This window comes from Marmota flaviventris, chromosome 2 (genome assembly GCF_047511675.1).
Source record: "Marmota flaviventris isolate mMarFla1 chromosome 2, mMarFla1.hap1, whole genome shotgun sequence".
In the NCBI taxonomy this organism is placed as follows: Eukaryota; Metazoa; Chordata; class Mammalia; order Rodentia; family Sciuridae; genus Marmota; species Marmota flaviventris.
Window position 1 is genome coordinate 122,172,357 of NC_092499.1, and position 21,785 is coordinate 122,194,141.

The 21,785-nt window shown below is 34.7% G+C and overlaps 1 protein-coding gene across 30 annotated transcripts in view; it reads left to right on the forward strand.

Moving 5' to 3' along the window:
* The window catches only part of Nrg4 (neuregulin 4), a 191,387-nt gene that overhangs the window by 131,064 nt on the left and 38,538 nt on the right, over positions 1-21,785 (forward strand). The window lies entirely within an intron of this gene.

Genomic DNA, 21,785 nt, shown 5'->3' on the forward strand with positions numbered 1-21,785 from the left:
TGCATTCTTTCTGAAAATCTGCATTCACAGTGAGGAATCAATGTCAATGTAGCTTAATGTCTTATTTTCCAGAGATATTGATATTTTAACTTTCTGTAGGAAGAGAGAAGAAGCAAAATCTTATGCCTCCAATTTGTCAAGGCTTTTACTTATTTTTCATCAAAGCTGTCATTAAATTTTTTGGACCTAGCCAGGTGTGGTGGTGCACACTTGTAATTCTAGCTACTGAGGAGCCTGAGGCAGGAGGATTACAAGTTCGAAGGCAACCTCAGCAAGACTTTGTCTCAAAAATAAAAAGGGCTGGGGATGTAGCTTAGTTTGAGAGCCCTTACCAAGCATGTACAAAGCCCTGGGTTCAGTCTCTAGGTCTGGAAGAAGAAATGGTTCATTTCAAATTCTTTTGTAACTCTCTATGATAGTCTTTCTCATTATGAATATAAAAATCTCAAAGATTATTTTTCATCATAACAAGTGCTGGTGCTGCCTTAGGTGGGTGCATGAAGAATGTTAAATATATAGGTCTTGAGTGCTTTTGCAAATTTCATTCATTCAATGTTGAATATCCATGAAGGTTACAAAATTAACTTCTGCTTTTATCTACTATCCCAAGGCCAAGAAGCCAAGCCTAAGAAACCAGATTTCACCTGTAGTACCTAAATTTATGTGAGTTCCTTTTGTCTTGAAGGCCCCCAAATTTACTAAGGTTCCTAGACTGACAATAAGTGACTTCCTTACCATCTGGAGCCTATAACTTAGGTATGAGGCCAGTCTTACTAGGTGGACTTTGTAGTTATTGGATCTGTAAGCACAAAATGACGGTGCAGACCTCAACAGATTCAGGGAAACTGTTTATTGTTCTTTGTGGACTTGGGCACCTAGGGTACAATTAGGGTGGTTTCGTCATTGGAAATTGTGGATTTGCCGTTCATATAGTCAGGGGCTGGTTATGTAGATTAAAACTTTTAACTCAGGAGGGCAGCTATAAAAGGTTGAAACTCATTATTACTTGGAGAGATAGGAGTGCAGATTGTGAGGGATGGATATTTCTTTTTCTAGAGTTTATTGTTTCCCAGAGTTTCAATATTTCTCTCCTTTCTTCAGGGCTTATTGTTCAGTATATACTGTGTGTCCTTTTAGGAATAATTAGCAATGGAGGGAGGTTAAAGTCCAGAGCCTAACATTCAGTATTCCCCTCCTTCCTTTGGGGCCCATTGTTATCAGGGAAGGATTTACTGGAAGGTTAATACTTGGCTAGTTTCCTCTCCCCGCTCCCAAGCTTGCAGTACTTTGCATGGTCCTTTTCCTTGCAGCTCTGGAACATTGTCTCTGCTTTTCTTTTGGGGTTGTTTTGTAGGATTATTATTTTCCATAACTCTTCAGGAGCCACAATTAATTCAGCATAGTTCTGTAAAAATGGCTCACCTTACCTAATGGAGAATCATTCTCAAATATGACCTTAGGCTTTGATAGTCCTATGATTTTTCTAGTTTTATCTTAATACAAAGGAAAACAGATTCTTGATGAATATACGCAAATAACTACATTGCCATGAAAAGTGAAGAGTCAGAGCTTCAGAACTTGGGGGTCAAGAGAAATCAGATCATTCAAAAATATTGTTTTAGTTTATAAAAACAGTGTATACTAAATTTTTGTGGGATATTGATAGCTTTAAATTAAAGAGAAAGGATTTTTTAATATCAAAAATATAGAGCACTAAAATATCAACAGGAATATGAACAAATTCCAATAACAAATGCCCCTCATTAGTTCATTAAGTCCTGTGCTGTTTTTATTTTGGGTTACTAGTCTGCTTTCCTAAACTGTCTGCTTCTGAATCATAAAGAATCCTGGAAATTTTGACTCAGCTTGTTGGTTTTATTTAAAAGTAGTGTAAACCATTTCATATCACATTTGATCATAGCCAAAAGCCTGAGAAGCAATAATAATATCATATCAGAACCTGTACCCAAGATTATATTCTGTAAAGAAAAGATTGCAGTACTTTGCATAGTCCTTTTCCTTGCAGCTCTGGAACTGATCTTTTTTGGTTGAAAATAGAAACTCTGGCCAGTATCCTAGAGCAGAGCCTCTGCCAAATGTCAAATTAAATTAAAAAAATACGTGGATGACAAATAATGCCTGTGGTTAATTTATATTTGCAACCCATAATATTAGAATGGAGAGGGGTAATATTCTCTATTGGAATACATTGTATACTGTTCCATGAGTTTTTAATCTGTATTTGCTCTGATATTAAAATCATGGGAGCTGGGCAAAGTGATATGGGTCTATAGTCCCAGCCAATGGAGAGGCCCAGGGTCAGAAGGATCACTTGAACCCAGGAAGTAGGGATCAGCCTGGGCAACATAGTAAGAACTGTCTCAGAAAAGAAAAAAAAAAAAAAAACATACTGTGAAAGTAAGAACATGGAGAAATCTCCAGGAACTTCTCAGGATTTTTTATTGTTGTTGTTGTTACTATTGGGTTACTATTCTATCATCTTTTAATTTTTAAGGTAAAAAAAAAAATTGGGCTGGGGCTATAGCTCAGTGGAAGAGCACTTGCCTAGCATGTGTGAGGCACTGGGTTCCATCCTTAGCACCGCATGAAAAACTGAACAAATAAAGGCATGCTGTAATTTGTAATTTTTTTCCAGCAATCTTCTTTAGGTATATAGTATCTGGAAAATGTAAGGTCAGGCAGTGGGGACCCAAAAAAAGGAGGCAGATTAAAAAGGCTGCTGAAGGAGGCTTTATTGAGATTTGCTAGCGGTGAGACCCTCCAGACCAACAGGGTGAGTCTGGGGAGAAGGGGGGCTCAACCGACTGGAAGTTTATTGGGCTTAGGGCAGAAAGGGAGGGCTTGGGACAGGAAAGGAGGTTTTTAGAGTCCCTTGTCATACTGGGGTTGGTCGGGGGAGCTTGCTGAGATCCAGGATTGGTCAGGAGACCCCACTAATTGACAGGTAGATCTATCAGTGCCTGATTGGTGGTTCTTCAGCAGGTGCTGGTTGCTTGGTGCTTTGTTCCTCAGCCAAACTCAAACTGACCAAACAGAAAATTATATTTTATTTTCCCTATATTCAAGATACAATTGAGGGAAAGCCAAATCAAAAAATGACCAGAGATTTGGACACTTGGTTAAGGTACTATCATAGGCGCCTGAGGAATAATACTTTTTTACTTCTTTACTCAGAGGGACAACAAACATTTAAAATAACATAAAAAGTAACATGTTTATAAGGAATCTTGATTTCCTTCCTCTTCCTCCCAACATTTGCTTTACTTGCTTTTTTTCATAAATAATGAAGGAATTAAAAAGTCAATATTGAGTGCAGAAAAAAATTTCTGATAAGACACCAAATCACTGCTTTCTGAGCAGATCACACAGAAGATAAGTCTTTGATATTGTACCTTAAAGCATTAACCAGTAAACCAAGAAAGCAAGTCCATTATAACTGAGAAAACCTTACTAAAATTTCAACATATCACCTAGCTTCTTTTCAGATTCATAAGACAAAATGAAATATACATAGCAAGTTCTGTTTTTTATTATGCCTTTTCATTTTCTGAAGCAAACTAACCCTTTAGTTATACTTCTTCTTTCCTAGGGGTTCTACTAGGTCAAAATCATTTTCATAACAATTCTAAGATGTTATTTTTCATATGCTATGTATTTATTATTCTTATTTCAAATGAATCAGTAAACATTTTTTTTAACAATTGGTTCAATTTCCAGTTTGGCATAAATACCAATACTTCTAACTCACATAAACCAAAATATTCTGGAATCCTCAGTAAGTCCTAGGGTCCTTTGGTTTCGAGGCTAAAAAGCTTGAAAACTACTATTTTTGAAGAAAACTACCAGTTTTCCTTGAAAAACAAGAGTAGTGTACACTCAGGTGTATCTCTCTGTCATGATTTCTTTCTCATTACTATCAATTACAATTTTCAGCCAAGGAACTAAGTTCTGTTTCTCACAGAGAAAACTAGGTGGGGCGGAATGGATAATTTAGAGCTGTTGAGCATACAAAAGCAACTTACTAGAAATGCATTCTAATTATACATGATAATGGAATTCATTGTTACATATTCATACTTGTACACAATATAACAACACACTTTGGTCAATCAATTCATTCTCCAGTACTTCCCCTTTTTCTTTTTCCCCTCCCCCCACCAGGGTCCTTTTCCTTTACTGTACTGGTTTGTCTTCTATTTTCATGAGATTTCCCCTCCCCATGCACACACCCCTTTCTATTCCTTTTTCCTCTCTAGCTTCCATATATGAGAGAAAACATATAACCCTTGACTTGACCCTTGACATCTCACTTAACATAAACTTCTCAAGTTCCATTCATTTTCCTGCAGATCACACAATTTCATTCTTCCTTATGGTGGAGTAAGACTCCAATGCGTGTGTGTATGTGTGTGTGTGTATGTATGTATGTATATATCTCTATATATATCTATATATAGATATATAGATATATATAGAGATATATAGATATTACATTTTATTTATTCATTTATTCGTTGACAGACACCTTGGCTATTATGACTGTCAACATGGGTATACTGTAAACATGGGTATGTATGTAATGTTGTAATATGCTGGTTTTAATTCTTTCAAATAATTACTGAAGAGTGGTATAGCTGGGTTATATGGTGTTCCATTCATAGTCTTTGGAGGACCCTCCATACTGATTTTCATAGTAGTTGTACTGATGTACAGTCACACTAACAATGTAAAAGTTCCTTTTCCCCACATTCTCCCTAGCATTTATTGTATTCTTGATGGCTGCCCATTCTAACTGGAATGAGATAAAATCTCAGTGTAGTTTCAATTTGCATTTCCCTAATTGATAGAGATGTTGAACATTTTTTTCAGATATTTGCTAGCCATTTGTATTTCTTCTTTTGAGAAATATCTGCTTAGTTCATTTTCCCATTTATTGTATGGTTTTTTGTTTGTTTGTTTTTGTTTTTGTTTGGTGGTAAGTTTTTTGAGTTCTCCATATACTCTGGGTATTAATTCTCTGTCAGAAAAGTAGCTAGGAAGATTCCCTCCCATTCTGTAGGCTCTCTCTTCATACTCTTAATAGCTTCCTTTCCTGTGCAGAGCTTTTTAATTTGATGCCATCCCACTTATTAATTTTTGGTATTAATGGTGCTTGGGATTGAACCCAGGGCCTCCTGTATGCTAAGCAAATGCTATACCACTGAGTCACACCCCCAGCCAAACATATATCCTTTATACAACCTTTTAAAATGGCAAAAATGAATATCTTCATTAACGTGACACAAGCCATAACCTTGACATTATAAACAAAGGAAGAAACATAAAATTAACTTGACTATTAATGTTTAAATATTTGTACTTAAAAGGTAGCTATCTAATGATATCCATTAATTAATTCAATTCAATATCAGTCCAAAGATTTACCTTGGAAATTATCTACTATAAAATATAATTATGGCTTAAACAAAATATCAGAACTAATGATTTAGTTGAACACAGTTTTACATTTTTCTTAATTTTTAATAATATATGTAAAGTAATATTAATTTATTGATCAATAAGCCTGTATAAGTTTAGGAAAAACAGACCTCAATAGAATAAAATGTATGTTTGTGTTATACTTTTTTCCCATGAATGTACATAATGGTGGGATTTATCATTACATGTTCATATGTGCACATAATAGAACAATATAATTTGACCATTAGCACTCTCCAGTATTTCCCCGGGTCCCTTTCCTCATTCTACTTTTATCCCTTTGATTTTCATGAAACCCTGTCACCAACCTTCTTTTCCTTTTTCCTCTCTAGTTTCCACTTTGAGAGAAAACAAAAAGCTTGACTTTCCAAATTTAGCTTATTTTGCTGAACAGTGTCCTCAAGTTCCATCCATTCTCCTGCAAATCACATAACGCCATTCTTCTTTATGGCTGAATACAACTTCATTGTGTATATGTGTATATACACATATTTTCTTTATCCATTTATCCATTGACAGACACATAATTTGGTTCAATAGTTTAGCTATTATGAATTGTACTGCTATAAACATGGGTATGCATGTATTCCTATACTATGCTGACTTTTAATTCTTTAGGATAAATACTGAGGAGTGGTATAGCTGGGGTATATATTGGAGCCATTCCTAGCCTTTGGAGGAATCTCCATATTCATTTCCATAGTAGTTGTTCTAATTTTACAGTCCCACCAACAGTATAAAAGTATTCTTTTCTCCCACATCCTTTTTAGCATTTATTGTTATTTATTTATTTTTTAAAGTTTTTTTTTAATTGTAGATGGACACAATACCTTTATTTTATTTATTTTATTTTTATGTGGTGCTGAGGATCAAATCTAGTGCCTCACATGTGCTAGGCAAGCACTCTACTACTGAGCTACAACCTCAGCCCGGCTATTTGTATTCTTGATGACTGCCTTTCTAAATGAAATAAGATAAAATCTCAGTGTAGTTTCAATTTTCATTTCCCTAATTGCTAAAGATGTTGAATAATTTTTTCATACATTTGTTGGCCATTTGTATTTATTCTTTTGAGAAGTGTCTGTTAGTTCATTTGCCCATTTCTTACTTGATGTTTTTTTTTTTTAATTTATTTTTTAGTTGTAGTTGGACACAACACCTTTATTTCACTTGTTTATTCTTGTATGTGGTGCTGAGGATCGAACCCAGGGTCTTGCACGTGCAAGGCAAGCGCTCTACTGCTGAGCCACAACCCCAGCCCCTTTACTTGATCTTTTTTGATGTAGAGATTTTTTAGTTCTTTATATATTCTGGATATTAATCCTCTGTCAGAAGTGTAGCTAGCAAAGATATTCTCCTATTCTGTAGGCTCTCTCTTCACATTCCTAATAGCTTCCTGTGCTCTGCAGAAGCTTTTTAATTTGATGCTGTCTCATTTATGAGCTCTTGGCATTATTTCCTAAGTTTTGGGGTACTACTGAGAAAGTTGTTGCCTGTGCATGTATACTGGACTGTTGACCCTACATTTTCTTTTAGGAGTTGAATAGTTTCTGGTTTAATTCCCAGGCCTTAGATCTATTTTGAGTTAATTTTTCTGCAGGTAAGAGATAAATATCTAGTCCCATTCATTATATATATATATATATATATATATATATATATATATATATATATATATGAAACCAATTTTCCCAGAACTATTTGTTAAAAAGACTGTCTTTTCTCCAGTGTATGTTTTGGGCACCTTTGACAAGGATCAGATGATTCTGTGTGAGTTTGTTGTGTGAATTTGTCTGTGTGTCTTCTATTCTGTACCATTGTTCTGTGTATCTGTTTTTATGCTAGTACCATGCTTTTTTTGTTACTATAGCTCTGTAGTATAATTTGAAATCAGGTATTGTGATGCTTCCAGCATTGCTTCTTAGGGTTAGAATTGCTTTGGCTATTCTGAGTCTTTCATTCTTCCAAATGAATTTTAGAACTATTTTTTTTTTTAGTTCTATAAAGAATGTCATTGGTATTTCAATGGGGATTGCACTGAATCTATCTATTGCTTTTGGTAGTGTAACCATTTTAACAATATTATTTCTGCCTTTCCATGAACACAGGAGTCTTTCCATCTTCTTGTGTCTTCTTCAGTTTCTTTCATCAGTGGTCTAAAGTTTTTATTACAGAGGTTATTCACGCCCTTGGTTAGATTTATTCTTGGGGTTTTTGTTTGTCATTTTGGTGTTGAGGCTACTCTGAATGGGTTTGTTTTCCTGATTTCTTTCTTGGCAGATTAATCATTGGTGTATAGGAAAGCTATTTATTTTTGAATGTTAATTATGAAACCTGCTATTGGCCAAATTTATTTATCAGCTACATAAATCTTCTAGTGAAGTTCTTTTGGGTCTCCTAGATATAAGATCATATCATCACAAACAAAGATAATTTGACTTCAGCTTTTCCTATCTGTATCCCTTAAATTTTCTTCTGTTGCTTGATTGCTCAGGCTAGAGTTTCAAGAACAATATTGAATAGGCACTCTGCGAATGACCATTCTGACAGTAGACATCCTTGTCTTGTTACAGATTTTAAAGAAAATGATTTCAGTTTTTTTTTCCACTCACCAAAGTGTTGACATTGGATTTGTCATATATAGCCTTTATGATGTGAGATAAGTCCTTTCTCTCCCTAGTTTCTTCATTTTTTTTTATCATGAATGGGTGTTAAATTTTTTCAAAGACTTTCTCTGTATCTATTGAGATGACTGTGATTTTTGTCCTTAATTCTATTTATGTGGTAAATTACATTTATTTATTTGTATGTGTTAAACTACTCTTGCAACCCTGGGATAAAACCAACCTGGTCATGATGTTTAATCTTCTTAATATGTTGTTGAATATGGTTTGCTAATATTAAGGATTTTTGCATCTAAGTTCATCAGGGATAATGGTCTGTTGTTTTCATTCCTTGCTTTGTCCTTATCTGGTTTTAGCCCCAGGGAAATACTAGTTTTATAGAATGAATTTGGAAATATTCCATCTCTTTCTGTTTCACAGACTAATTTGCATTGGCATTAGTTTTTCCTTAAAGGTTGTTTGGAACCTTTCTGATTTTCTTATACAGGCATTTATAGTTATAAACTTTCCTCTTAGAACTGCCTTCATGGTCTCCCAGAGGGTCTCATATTTTGTATCACTATTCTTGCTGGATTCTAAGAACTTTAAAATTTCATTCCTTGTTTCTTCAGTCACCCATTCATCATTCAAAAGTTTATTGTTCAATCTCCATGTGTTTAGTTTCTGTAGGTTCTTTTGGTGTTGATTTTTAACTTCATACCATTATGATAAGATGCAAGGAATTTTTTGTATTTGCTAAGAGTTTCTTTGTGACCTAAAATATAATATATTTTGGAGAAAATTCCAGGAGCAACTGAGAAGGCAGTGTATTTGGCTATTGTTGGATGAAATAATTTATAGGCATCTGTTAAGTCCATTTTATTTGTAATATTTTTAGGTCTAAAGAGTCTTCACTGAGTTTATGTCTTGATGACCTATTTATTAGTGAGAGAGGTATATTGAAATCACACAATTATTTTTGTTCTGAGGTCTGAGTCTTTAATTTAAGTGGTATCTATTTTATGTATTTAAGTACATAAGCTTTTAAGGCATAAATTTACCTATCATTATTTTTTTGTGATTGCTGCTTTACTAGTATGAAGTGATTCTCTTTATCTCTTGATCAATTTTGGCTTGAGGTCTGCTTTGTCAGATGTGAGATAGCTACTTCTGCTTTTTGGGGGGCTCCATTTGCTTGGTGTATCAATTTCCATTCTTTCACTTTCAGCCTGTGGTTCTCTTTTCCTGAAAGGTGAGTCTCTTTCAAACAATATATAGTTGTATCCTGTTTTTAAATCCATTCTGCCAGCATATATCTTCTAATTAGAGAGTTAAGACCATTTACATTCAATGTGTTTATAGAAAGATGTTTATTAATTTCCACCATTTTGATTTAATTCTAATATTTAATTTGGTCCTTTTTCTCATTTGTTTAGCTACTCTTCAAGTGAGATATGTCCATTTGTGAGCTCAAGGCTTTTTTTTTTTTATTTCTTCAGTGTATAGTATTATCCTAAGTATTTTCTGTAGTGCCAGCTTAGTAGTCATGAATTCTTTGTTTCTGCTTGTCTTGGTAGGTTTCATTTCCTGTTCCATCATGAAGGATAACTTTGTTGGATATAGCAATCTTATTTGACAGTCATTTTCTTTCAGGACTTAAAATCCCCTCCTGCATTTTAGAGTTTGTGCTAAGAAAATAGAAAAAAAAAATGGCTTACTTCTAAATGTGAGGCTTATAAAATTCTATCCTTGTTCTGTATGTTAGACATCTTAATGTGTCATGAAGAGGTTCTTTTTGATTTTGTCTATTGAGTTCTGAATACATCCTGCATCTGGATGTCCATTTCATTCTCAATGTTTGGAAATTTTTCTCTTATTATTTTCCTAAAGAGGTTACCCATTTATTAGCCCACATCTTACAACCCTCTTCAATTTCATAGTTTCTTAAATTTGGTCACTTAAGTTTCAAAGTTCTTATATATTCTGATCATCGTTACTTCTTTTCTTTAATATTTTCTGAATGTTTGGGACTTGCCACTTTGTCTTCCAGCTCTGAGATTCTCTATTCAGCATAGTCTACTCTATTTTGGAGACATTCATCTGAACATTTTATTTGATTTTTTGTGTCTTTCATTTCCACATTCTTTTGTTCTTTTTCAGTATCTCTATCTCCTTATTGTTTTTTCTCATTCATATCCTGTGCTGACTTCTTTAATTTATTCAGTTGTTTTGGTGTGTTCTCTTGGAATTCATTGGTAATTTTTTTATTAATTCCTTTGAATTCTTTTATCTGGTATTTCATCTACTTCAATATTTTTGGAGTCAGTTGCTGATGAATTATGAACTTCAAGAGGTGTCATAATACCTTGTGTTTTCATACTTCTTAGGTTCCTGTGTTGGGTTTTATGCATATGTTGGGATGGATTTCTCTTCCAATCTTAAGTGTGGTCCTTTTTAGGGCACAAAGTGTTCTAGAGTGGTTTAGATTGAGATCCCCTTGTAGATACATGTGTTGTCAATCACCTTTGTGTTCATTCTGTTTTTGCTGTAGAAGTAGATGTCTATCAGTGGGACCTGAGCCCCCTCCCCTAATAGCTATTTCTCCTTGGGGCCTGGTTGTCTCTTCTTTGTATTCAAATATCACTGAAATTTGAGTGTGGTTAATTTGTATATGGACCAAGGCATAGTATCTGTTGGCTGGGTTTAGTTGATCAGCAGAGTCTCTACCCTCTGCTGATCAATAGTGTCCTCATAGATTCCAAGCATCTCACAGAAAAGGAGGAAACAAACAATAGCAATAACAGAAGCAAACAACGTATAGCATTAAAATAAATACCTGTTGCCTACTATGACATCTTCAGCACTAATTACCCCCCAAACAGGAATGGTGGAATCAGCCATTGCTGAAAGCAAAAACAATAAATAGCCGTGAACTAGATCTGGCGTTAAACAATATGTGTCAACAATGCCATCCATAGTATTAATCACTGCAGCAACATGAATGGTGTTATGGGTAGGAGTTATATAAACTAAATAGTTCTAAAAGATGGTAAAAATATAGTTCATTAAGAGAAAAGAAAATGTGATGTGAAGGTAAGTCTGAATGAAAGAAGACTAGAATGTTCAAAATGTGAAAAGAGAGAAAGCAGAAGAGATGTAGCAAGTGACGTCTATAAAGGAGGAGAAAATAATTTTAAAAAACAAAGTAATGAAAGAGAAAGAATGATAGAATTTTGGTTGTTAGAGAGAGGAAAAGAAAGAAAGAGAAACAAACAAAAACAAAACAAAAATGAACAAAAAAATCCTAACCTGCAAAAGACAAGGAAAAATAGCAATCATTAAAAATGCCAAAATGAGAAAGAAACAAATATGTATGTGTGTGTGTGTGTGTGTGTATATATATATATATATATATATATATATATATATATATATATCCCAAATATGTACAGATATATATGCACATATATATATCCATAAACCAACCAGCACAGCAAGAACACCAAAGGGGAGATGATTCTTAATGAAAAATGAAAGAATTGTCTCTACTAAGTTGGTCAAAACTGTCGATGAGGTTGGATGGTCACTACCTACATCTGACTGTCCTCCTTTCCATTTCTTCTTGGGCTATGGAGAGGGAGGGAGGGAGGGAGAGAGAGAGAGAATATGCATGAGAGAGAACAAATAAGTGAGGACTAGGGATTTTTTTTTAAGTTGTAGTTGGACACAATATCTTTATTTATTTATTTTTATGTGGTGCTGAGGATTGAACCCAGGCCTCGCACATGCCAGCTGAGTGCTCTACTGCTGAGCCTCAACCCCAGCCTTTGGGTTTTTTTTAACACCTTCCTCTTTTGTGTTGCTCACCAAGCTGCTAGCTGGAGTGGTCTAAAGCTGAAACTGCTTAAAATAACTTACATCTTCCCTTCTGACCAGCAAAAGGTAGGATGGAATGGGAAGTACTGTAGCAGATCAGATCACTAGACTCCCAGGGAGGGGTGGCTACAGAGTTCTGATGAGGAGTTCTAATGGCAATGGCTTAGTTCTGATCAGGCCTTAAGGACATTTTTAGTTGGTATCTGTTCTGGAAAGATTTGCCAGCCTACCTCTAAGGCCAGACAGATACCAGTCTCTGCTGGGAATCTCAATTTCAGAAACCTCCTGAGAATTCTACTTGTGGGGCAGGGAAGCCAACCCTTCAGAGGTCTTACACATTACAGTGCCCATGAACACAGCTTTCCCAGACTTAATCCCTGAGGTTAATCACGCCTGCCTTTTCAGTTTCCTGACCCTCCTCAGCTAGTTGTGTGGGTCACCAGACTCAAAGGGAAAGCACACCCCTCCATATCTCTGAATTCAATTCCCCTGGGTACACTCTTCTTTGTGCCCGTTTCACTCATGTTCTACTACGTACACCCTAGGCCACATGGTAGGAACTTGCCAGGGCAGTATGGCAATATTTGCTATAATTTCTCGGACTCCTGTAGAAGCAAGTTGTGTCATGACCTCCTTGAGATAGCTCCCCACGTCAGCCCTCTGCTTGCCAGTTGAGAAATACACAGCTCTTTTCAAATGAGTTTGCTATACAGCCTCTTGATCAGCTAAGCTCAGGCTGCTTTTCTGATCTTCAGTATTTTTCTGTGCCAAGTTTGTCTATTGTCTTTCTCTCTGCTTGTTTATCCCTTCCTCTGTGGTGACCCAGTACCACTGCTCCTACTGTAACCAGGTTGGCTCAAGTGTACTCTTTCTTGTTTTTTTTTTTTTTTTTTTCTTTTTATCGTTCTTGTTCTTTGTTCAATGCACCCACATGTCTGGTCTCTAAGAGACTCTGACTGTCTAATATTGAATTTCAGTGAAGACTCTTTCACCCACTTTGCTTGACTCCCAAGCCATGGAACTACTGGAAATACAGCCTTCTCTAATCTGCCATTTTGAATCTGCAATACATAAATGTACTGTTGTTAACCCAGGAAAAAGATATAGCTGTTTTTATTAAACCAAAACTATTAAGTTAGTCTTGTTTGTGAAAGATTTGCTCTTATTAATATGAACTGGATTCTCAAAATATGTCTTAGTTTTAGTGAGAAGGATTTTATTTAAGCTCAGCATATTTCAAGCATTAGAATTTCAGTTTCCTTATTCTGGGAATTTTCGGAATATTCAGTTATATAAGAGCTTATTTATCCCTATGTCAGTCAGAATAGTACTCCTTTAATTTGAGAGGCTCCACACTGTCATTTATTAATATTCCCTGTAGATACTTCATCCTCACATAATAAGAGGTAAGAGCCTTTCTGAATTTTAGTCATACAGAGACAGAGCCTATCATTTCAGCTGTACATATTTGGCACAAGTCAAGAGTAAGCACAGAGTCACAAAACTCACTGGTCCACATGTCAAAGAGATGTTCTCCTTTCCAGTGAGCATAACATTTTTAATCAATTTGAACTAAAAAAAAAGAAAGAAAGAAAAGAAAAAAAGACAAATAGAGAAATAATTCTTTTCCAAGCCTGACAAATCAGATTCTCTTATCCAACATATATATATCATCATCTACCTACTATAATCTTTAGATAATCATACTATGAAACCAAAGCCCTTATCATTGCTCTTACTAATGGGAAATAATCTATGTGCCATAAATGAACAACAACAACAAAAAGACATAAAATTAGTAGAGAGGGAAAAAAATCTAATGAAACAGAGAACCAACAGATTTAAAGTTCTGCTTTGGATTCACCTCTGAGAACCACAAAAAGACAGGCTAGAGTATAAACTGCTCAGGAGGAAGACTTCTCTTGGAATTCCATTCATCTGGCTCTGCCAGGTGAATCCATGGGCATCCCAATGGATTTAAAACTGATATTTAAAAAAAAATTTTTTTAAATCATGATTTTCATATACATTGTAATGAGTGGGCTATTCTATTTACATAGATAAACAAGTTTGCGTCTTTCCACAATGTCAGGATTTATTGAACATCAATAAATTCATAAGCTACATCAGTTTCATCAGCTTTAGTTCACTAAGTGCTCCTGATTTTACTTGGTAGTCATGACTGTGGCAATTCAAGTTCTTTATTCCATTCCAATCTTAATTACTAATATCTATAACATGCAAATCACTCATTATAGTTCATGCAGTGGTAAAAGGTTACAAAGAGGCTGAAAAAGAGTTAAGGTGGCCACAGAATATGAAGAGGTAATACAAAGAACAAATACAAATACAAAGAACAAATACAAATACAAAGAGCCACTGCAGATGATCAGAAAAGGAGTTAGTGAAGACAGCCATGAAGCTAGCTGTCAAGGTGAAAGGGTCTTGATAAGTCCTTAAATCCATGTGTCCCTGATTTAATTTGATAAGGTAGTAATTTTTTATAAGCATGAATAAATTATCAGTATGTGCCTTATAATTGTTCTTTAGAGCTGGTGGTGGTTCTTCTGTGTGTCCAACATGTGATGGTTTTCTACTTGCACAAACAAGATGCTGGTTCATTTTGCCTTAGCACTTGTACTGCAAATGGAGTAACTTAGGGCAGAGCACAGCCTGCTATCTTCAGATATAAAAGGAAGATGTATCAAAATGTATTCAGCTGATTAATAAGGAATAGATTATTTAATGAGGAAACCAATAGATGTCAAAATTGACCCAGAAGAGAATTTACTAACACAAACATATGTAAGTTATCAGACATGTTGAAATGAATTTATAAACAGGTATGAAACTGATCAATACTCACAGGGCAGTTTTTTGTCTTACACTAAACAAAATGTATTTGTACTACTATAAGTTGTCTACAATTTACTGAGTTGTAAGATAAAGACAATGAAAAGTGCAGCCATATAGTATCAGATAACCCCAAAAGGCACATTTGACAAAAAAAACCTGGTAGTCTTTTTGCTGTTGTTGTTGTCTATTTCAAACAGAACAACCCAGGTAGCAGCCCTTTCAGTCCTTGGCTTTTTGGCAAAGTTAGACACAAGTCAAACAGCCTTCCATCTACAACTTAGTAGTCTCTTAGAGTAAAAGTGGGGGAAGGGTTTGTGTTCACCTATGCCTGCACTACTAGCTGGTGAGGCCTTGACTTGTGGCCTCACTTTCCTCCGGGCATCTTATGACCTATCCTGGGATCACCTAGAAATAAGCATTGCAGGGTGGAGGTAGGACTTTGTGATGAGTTTAAATCAGCAAAGCATGATCTGTGGAAGAGTTACCCAGAGTGACTATTAGTAAGCTCTGGTTTCACCAGAACCCTCCCAAGTGGTATTTGCTCACATGGCCAGAAGTTCAGATCAGAGAGGGGCTTTGCTGCCTTGGCAGAGATTAAAGTCTGTGCTATCTACGACAGTAGCAGTCTCATTGTTAGTTAGAAATCATCACTTGTCAGGTGGTAAAATAAAGACAGATCTATTTAAAAGATGCAATATAGAAGTAAAAACATATCATCTCTGAAAGGCTAGTTACAGGAAGCTAAAATGATTACAGCTAAGAATCACTTATATTTGGAAAATGCAAGAAATCCATTGTGCTTAAATACTACTGTATTTGATATGTTGCCTCATTTAATTATATATTGTATTTTTGGCTATCAGCAGTGTCTATCGCTATATGTTTTATTAAACTTGGTTTCCAAAAGGAATATTAGTATTTTGAATCATTTTATTAACCATAAAAAATTTTATATTTTTCTTAAGGTTAGTTGGTTAAGATAGGCTGGTTCTTGGCATTTTTTTCAAAGATAAGACTTTAGCTTTTGCATCTCTAAATTTAGTAGAAGGTTATAGTTCAAAGAAAAAGTTCAAAATGTCTCTGTGATTAATTAGAGCAAAATCCTTTTTACTTTGACTTTTGGCATTGTGCCATGTGCTTTATCAAACATCAAGAATTATCTTGATCTTTAGAACACCTTTATGGAACGGAAATAACAGCCTCAAAGCTGATAATAGAAGAACAGATGCAAATGCATAAAACAGCTGTTCTATTTAGCTATGCATTATAATGCTTTTTATTTTAGTAACCCTCTGATTAAAGTTATCAGTAGGAACAACTGATATCTTTCTTGACCTCACCATATTTAGAACAAAATTTAATAGGATGAATCTCCTTGACACCTCATATTTTGCAACATCATTGTACTTCTCACACAGGGCGGGATATGGTTATACAACAATGGAAACGTATCTGCTTTCTCAGGACGATTTCTCTTCTACTTGAGTTTTTCCCACTGATTTGTGTCACTTGTTCAAAAGTTAAAAATTACCCTTCAGAACCAACTTGGCTTATCTCATGCTGTTGAAGCTGAGGGCCAATGAAAAGCAAGGTATATCTTGCTTTAAATTTCTTCATTTTCTTCTTATTGTTGCATAATGAAGTTATATCAAATTATGTGTTTTTTTCTGAGGTTTTTATGTTTTGTTCACTCTCTTTATCATCCACTATCTCATTTGGAAGACAGCTAAAAATATTCCTTTATCTTATCAATAAGATTTCATTTGCTACACAGGAATACCATGCAGAGTGACAACTGTGACTTCTGCCCAGCTCTAATACTTAACTTCTTTTGTCAGGAAGTGAACTGATGCTGGCTTCTCTTTGTCTTATTCCAAGTTGGGGCATGACATTTCCCCTGCATTAGAAGGTTGTTGAGTCCTGAAGCCTGGGAAGGTAAGATGCCAGCATGAATACATTTAGAACTGTGGTTTAATTGTGTAAGATTTTCCAGCTGTTCCTGGTTTACAGTCTTGAGCCCTCAAGTTTTACCAAACATGAACGGGGAAAATCTCTACAGTTGGAAGGCCCACTTACATATTATTCATAATATTTAAGTATGACTTTATATTTATTGAAAATACTACTTAAAGGGAAAACTAGTACATACCAATTTTATGTATAAATACTTTGTATATGTATAAATACTTTGTAAATGTATATTTTTACCAAGAATCATAATAGGTTATTTAAAAACATATATATGTGATTTGATAGTTTTAATTTTTTCTTATCATTTTTTAAATAAAATTTTTTAAAGAATAGTTTTAGATTTTTCTCCCTGATCATTTTTTTGAGGTAGACAAAATAGGAAGAACAGAGACTTGATTAATTGTTTTGTTAATATAGAGAAACAAGACCACATTAAGAAACTAACAAATCACAAAATTTTATCTCATTGCTCTGGTTAACCCAGCCAGTAGTATTCCAGGGTGTTTCTCTAAGAAAGTATTCATTGGAGAAGACTGGCCAATGCAAACTCCATAATGAAAATCATATTTTTATCCTGCTGTAGTTGACTCTCATCATTTTCTTGACATGTTTCCTTTACTTCCTGTTCTTTAGCTAGTTTCAGTAAATAAAATACTTCACATTTTCACAGTAATTTACTTAATCTAAAAACTTACAGTCCTTCACATTAAAACTATAAATAATACCCTGACTAATGACAAATATGGATTAATCTCTATGCAGTCTATTTTATCATTTATATTCAGATATAATCTATAATCTATTTCAGCATATGAATTAGCTGGGTAATAGTCAATCTTGAAGGAGTCTAGGATTTTGCTTTTTAATCAGGCTTATATTAGACTCATAATTATCTAGAGATACAACAAAATTTTTGCAAGATTGAATATTAGTCAAGTTATCTATAGACATTATTAAGAATATAATAAATGCTTAATAAGGTTACATTTAGGAACTAGTTAATAAAAGAGGCAAAGGTTGTGATCCAGTCTTCCCTGAGTTTTTGGCATGTCAAATCTGGTAGGAGTTTCATAGGATTTTGGCTATATATGTTATCATATGGCCTTGAATGAACTATTAAAGGGATCCAAGCCCATGTTGCCAGTTTATTTTCTTAAACACTTCTGGTAGTTTTCTTTTTCTTTTTGTTTTGGTTTTTCATTTTTCACATGTTACAGATTGAACTTTGATTGCCACACAGAGTATTGGTTAGCTAGAAGTTACCTTTTGCATATGCCAGTATTTGAATTTTTCTTTCTAGGATAGCTGGAAGTGAGGTGGCACTGACATTGAATCTTTCTTTGGCTTGTGAATTCTTTTATTATTATTTTATAATTCTGTTTCTTGTTTCTGAGAAATACTTAATACTACTGACAGAATATTTATTGATCACGATGCTCTTACCCTTTTCTAGCTGTAATTTTTCTTAGGCATTTTATTCCCTACAGATTAACATGAAGTAAACACGGCCTTTGCAAAGTGACTACTTTCATTTCAATTTCACTTGTATGATTCAGTATTCACAACAATTTTTGACATTGTCTTATTTGATTCTGACAATAGCCCTATGAAATAGTTAAGGCAGGTGTTGCTCCTTTGATTTTGACTTTTGAGTAGCCCAAGATCATATATCCAACAAGCACCATAGTGGGGTCAGGAAACTAGTTTCCAGCTTACAGTCCAGTGTTTGTTCTTGAAACTAAATGGCATTCTGTTCACATGATTCAAAACCTGGTTCTTTTTACTCATGCTAAATGTCTCTAATGTGTTAACAACGTACCTTGAACACAGAAGAATCTGAAATACTTTGCAGTATACTCAACATAGCTACAATATTTAGGGTCAGATTGTTGGTGGTATAAGCTGAATTCTGTTTTGGAGCTGCTTATCCAACTGAGCATTTGTATACATTCCAGCATTAATCTTAGGTGCCAGGAAATGGGCATGATCCCTTAGTCCTTGGTATGTACCTCATTAGGTAGCACAACTCTTTACTACTTGGAAATCTATGCAGTAATGAGGCATATAAGTAATTTAACAAGAGAGTTATTCACATAAAGACAAAAGCTACTTAGCTTCGCGTAAATGCGGGTACAAAACTCAACCTTTCTGCGTTTTTCTCGGCTGGTACAAGAAGTTCTCTGTCTGTACTTCATTAAACCTGTTTATCTATAAAAGAGTTGTTTGAAATTCTACATTTGTATTGTAACTGGGTCATAACATTTTCATAAAAGAGCTAGAAGTTTAAAAGTGGACTCCTTGTGCACAATCATTGGTAGGCAGTATTTACTTTTTTATATAATAAATACCTAAAATTGTAAAATTCATTTTTAGGTTAGCCAATTCTACTTCTTAGATAAGAGTATAATATTAAAATGTGACTTTGCCTTTCTCTAAATTCTGATGACTCATTAAACAATAACAAAACTTTTTTCTTGAATTTAAGTTAACCTTCAGGATTTCTTTTCCTGCAAGTGCATGTGTTTGCTTTGCCCCTGCAGTGAGACAGAGAAACCCATCTTGTTGACTGGTTTCCCTCCTATGCCTTTTCCTATTTGCTTACACCCTGATCTGACCTCTAGGCTTATGTGTACACCATTCTCCTGACTCCTTCCAACTCAGAGCATGGTCCAGATGAAAGATTTATGTTAGTTACATCAGCTAGTTTGTCTTTTTTTTTCCCCCTTAAAGTCTAATCTTATCTGAATTTGAACAGCCTTAAGAAATCCAAGTAATAAGTTTATAGTTTTTTTAAAATAAATATTTCTTATCAAAAGAAATTATACTGCTTCATTTCAGGATTTATTTATTTAAGGCTTCAGTTAATTTTTCTAGAATATAAATTGAATGCCATTTAAAACATTATTTCAAAAATTGAGAACTTTTTTTTAAATTATGACAGGATTTTCTTTCAGTGGTTAAAACTTAAAAGAAAAAAAAATTTAGAAGGCATGAATAATTGGTACTTGCTCAATTCTTTGTTTTGTTCTTGTGGTACTAGGAGTTGAGCCCAGAGCACACTACCACTGATATACATCCCCATACCTTTTTATTTCTTATTTTGAGACAGGGTCTCACTGTTGCTGAGGCTGGTCTCAAACTTGAAATTCTCCCTCCTCAGCCTCCTGTGTCACTGGGATTATATTACCATGCCCAGACTACTGAATTCTGTTTAAAAACAAAAATAATTAAATTGTGGAAGAGTTTTTATTTTATGTTTTGGTTACTCAGGAGACACTTTCCTCTGCTTATCTGTGACAGGGTGTGTGCTGACTGTGACAGTGTGTGTGTGTGTGTGTGTGTGTGTGTGTGTGTGTTAGTTCCCCTTTTGGGAAATGGGAGGTGGAGTTAGAGGAGAAAGAAATTTTTTCACTTTATCTTTTTTCTCCTAGTGCTTGTTTAACTGACCTTACCTGTGGAAAAATTAGCATATATAGACTTTAAGTATTTGTGATTTTACCCCAGAATATTTCCACTTGGCATTTCAGTCTGCCCCCCAGGTCTCATCCTTACTTTTCCTTGTTTACCTCCTCAACCTGATCTTCATAGTAGTTTGAGAGAATATGGATGCTGCTTTACCTAACCCAACTCCGGCAGTGGGAGCTCCCACAGTAACACTGCTGCCTCACACGGGCCCGGCCGGAGGCTCATGTGGAAACTTTCCTCTGCTCAGCTGGCTAAAGTCGATCCTGTGTGCTATACCTCAACATCCTTTCCTTTTATTTATATGTAGACTACTTTATTAGTCTATCACATTAGTTGTCAAAGCTACTGATTAGTTTGTGTGTAACTTTCAAGACCTGTGTCTTTGTTAGTCTAGAGAAATGACAGTAAATTTCTAAATATCTACCTAAGCTGGAAAGAGGTAAGGAGAATTAATTTAATACTTTCTGTTTTTGGTAAAACCAGCTTAAAATATATCACCCTTTTTTATTTAAACACAGAATTAGTGCTAAATTTAGTTTACTGCAGATTTACTCCATGACTTCTTGGGTTGCTTTATAAATAAAAATTAGTTATATTAAGATACTATATCTTAAATGCAACTGCAAAATAATAAAATTAATCTAATGTTATGTCATTCTTGTTAATTTATATCAATCTTTGTGTTTTATAATCCTTTGAACACATTAACAGGGAGAAAGTAACTTGTTAATACCAAAGATTATCATTCTTTGTCATATAGTATTATTTCTTTTGTTTTTGTGATGCTGGAGATCAAACCCAGGGCCTTGCACATGCCAAGCAAGTGCTCCACTACTGAGCTACACCTCCAGTCTTGTCATAGGCCTAGAGAGCTAAGGGTAATTTGCTTTAAAATATTATAGTTGGCTCATGAGAATATTAAAAAGTATTCTAACAAAGACAACTAGTAATGTAGGGAGTAGAGCTACACTATAAAGTCACAATATTGAAGCAATGTGGTAGAAGTCAAGATTAGATGTACAGATAATTGAAGAATAGAAATACTATTATTTACACAAATTTGACGTGTTCAAGTAGGCATTGTTAAACAGTGGGTAAGATATTGAATATTTAATAATGAGGTTGAAATAACAAGTTAGTAATTTTGAGGAAAAAATGTATTTAGAGCTAAACCTGTACCCAAATGCAACAAAATTAATTTTAGATGAATTTGAGTTATGTACGAACAATCACATCATTGAAAATCTAGAGGATAAGTCAGGTGTCATGTTGCTGGCATCACGACTCGCAGCTTCTTGGGAGGCTGAGACAGGAGGATCACGTGAGCCTGGAAGTTTGAGACCAGCCTGGGTAACCTAGCGAGACCCTATCTCAAAAGAAAATCTAGGGGCTGTAATTATGGCTCAGTGGTAGAGCACTTGCCTAGCATGTGTGAAGCACTGGGTTTGATTCTCAGCACCATATATAAATAAATAAATAAATAAATAAAGGTTAATCAACAACTAAAAAAAAATT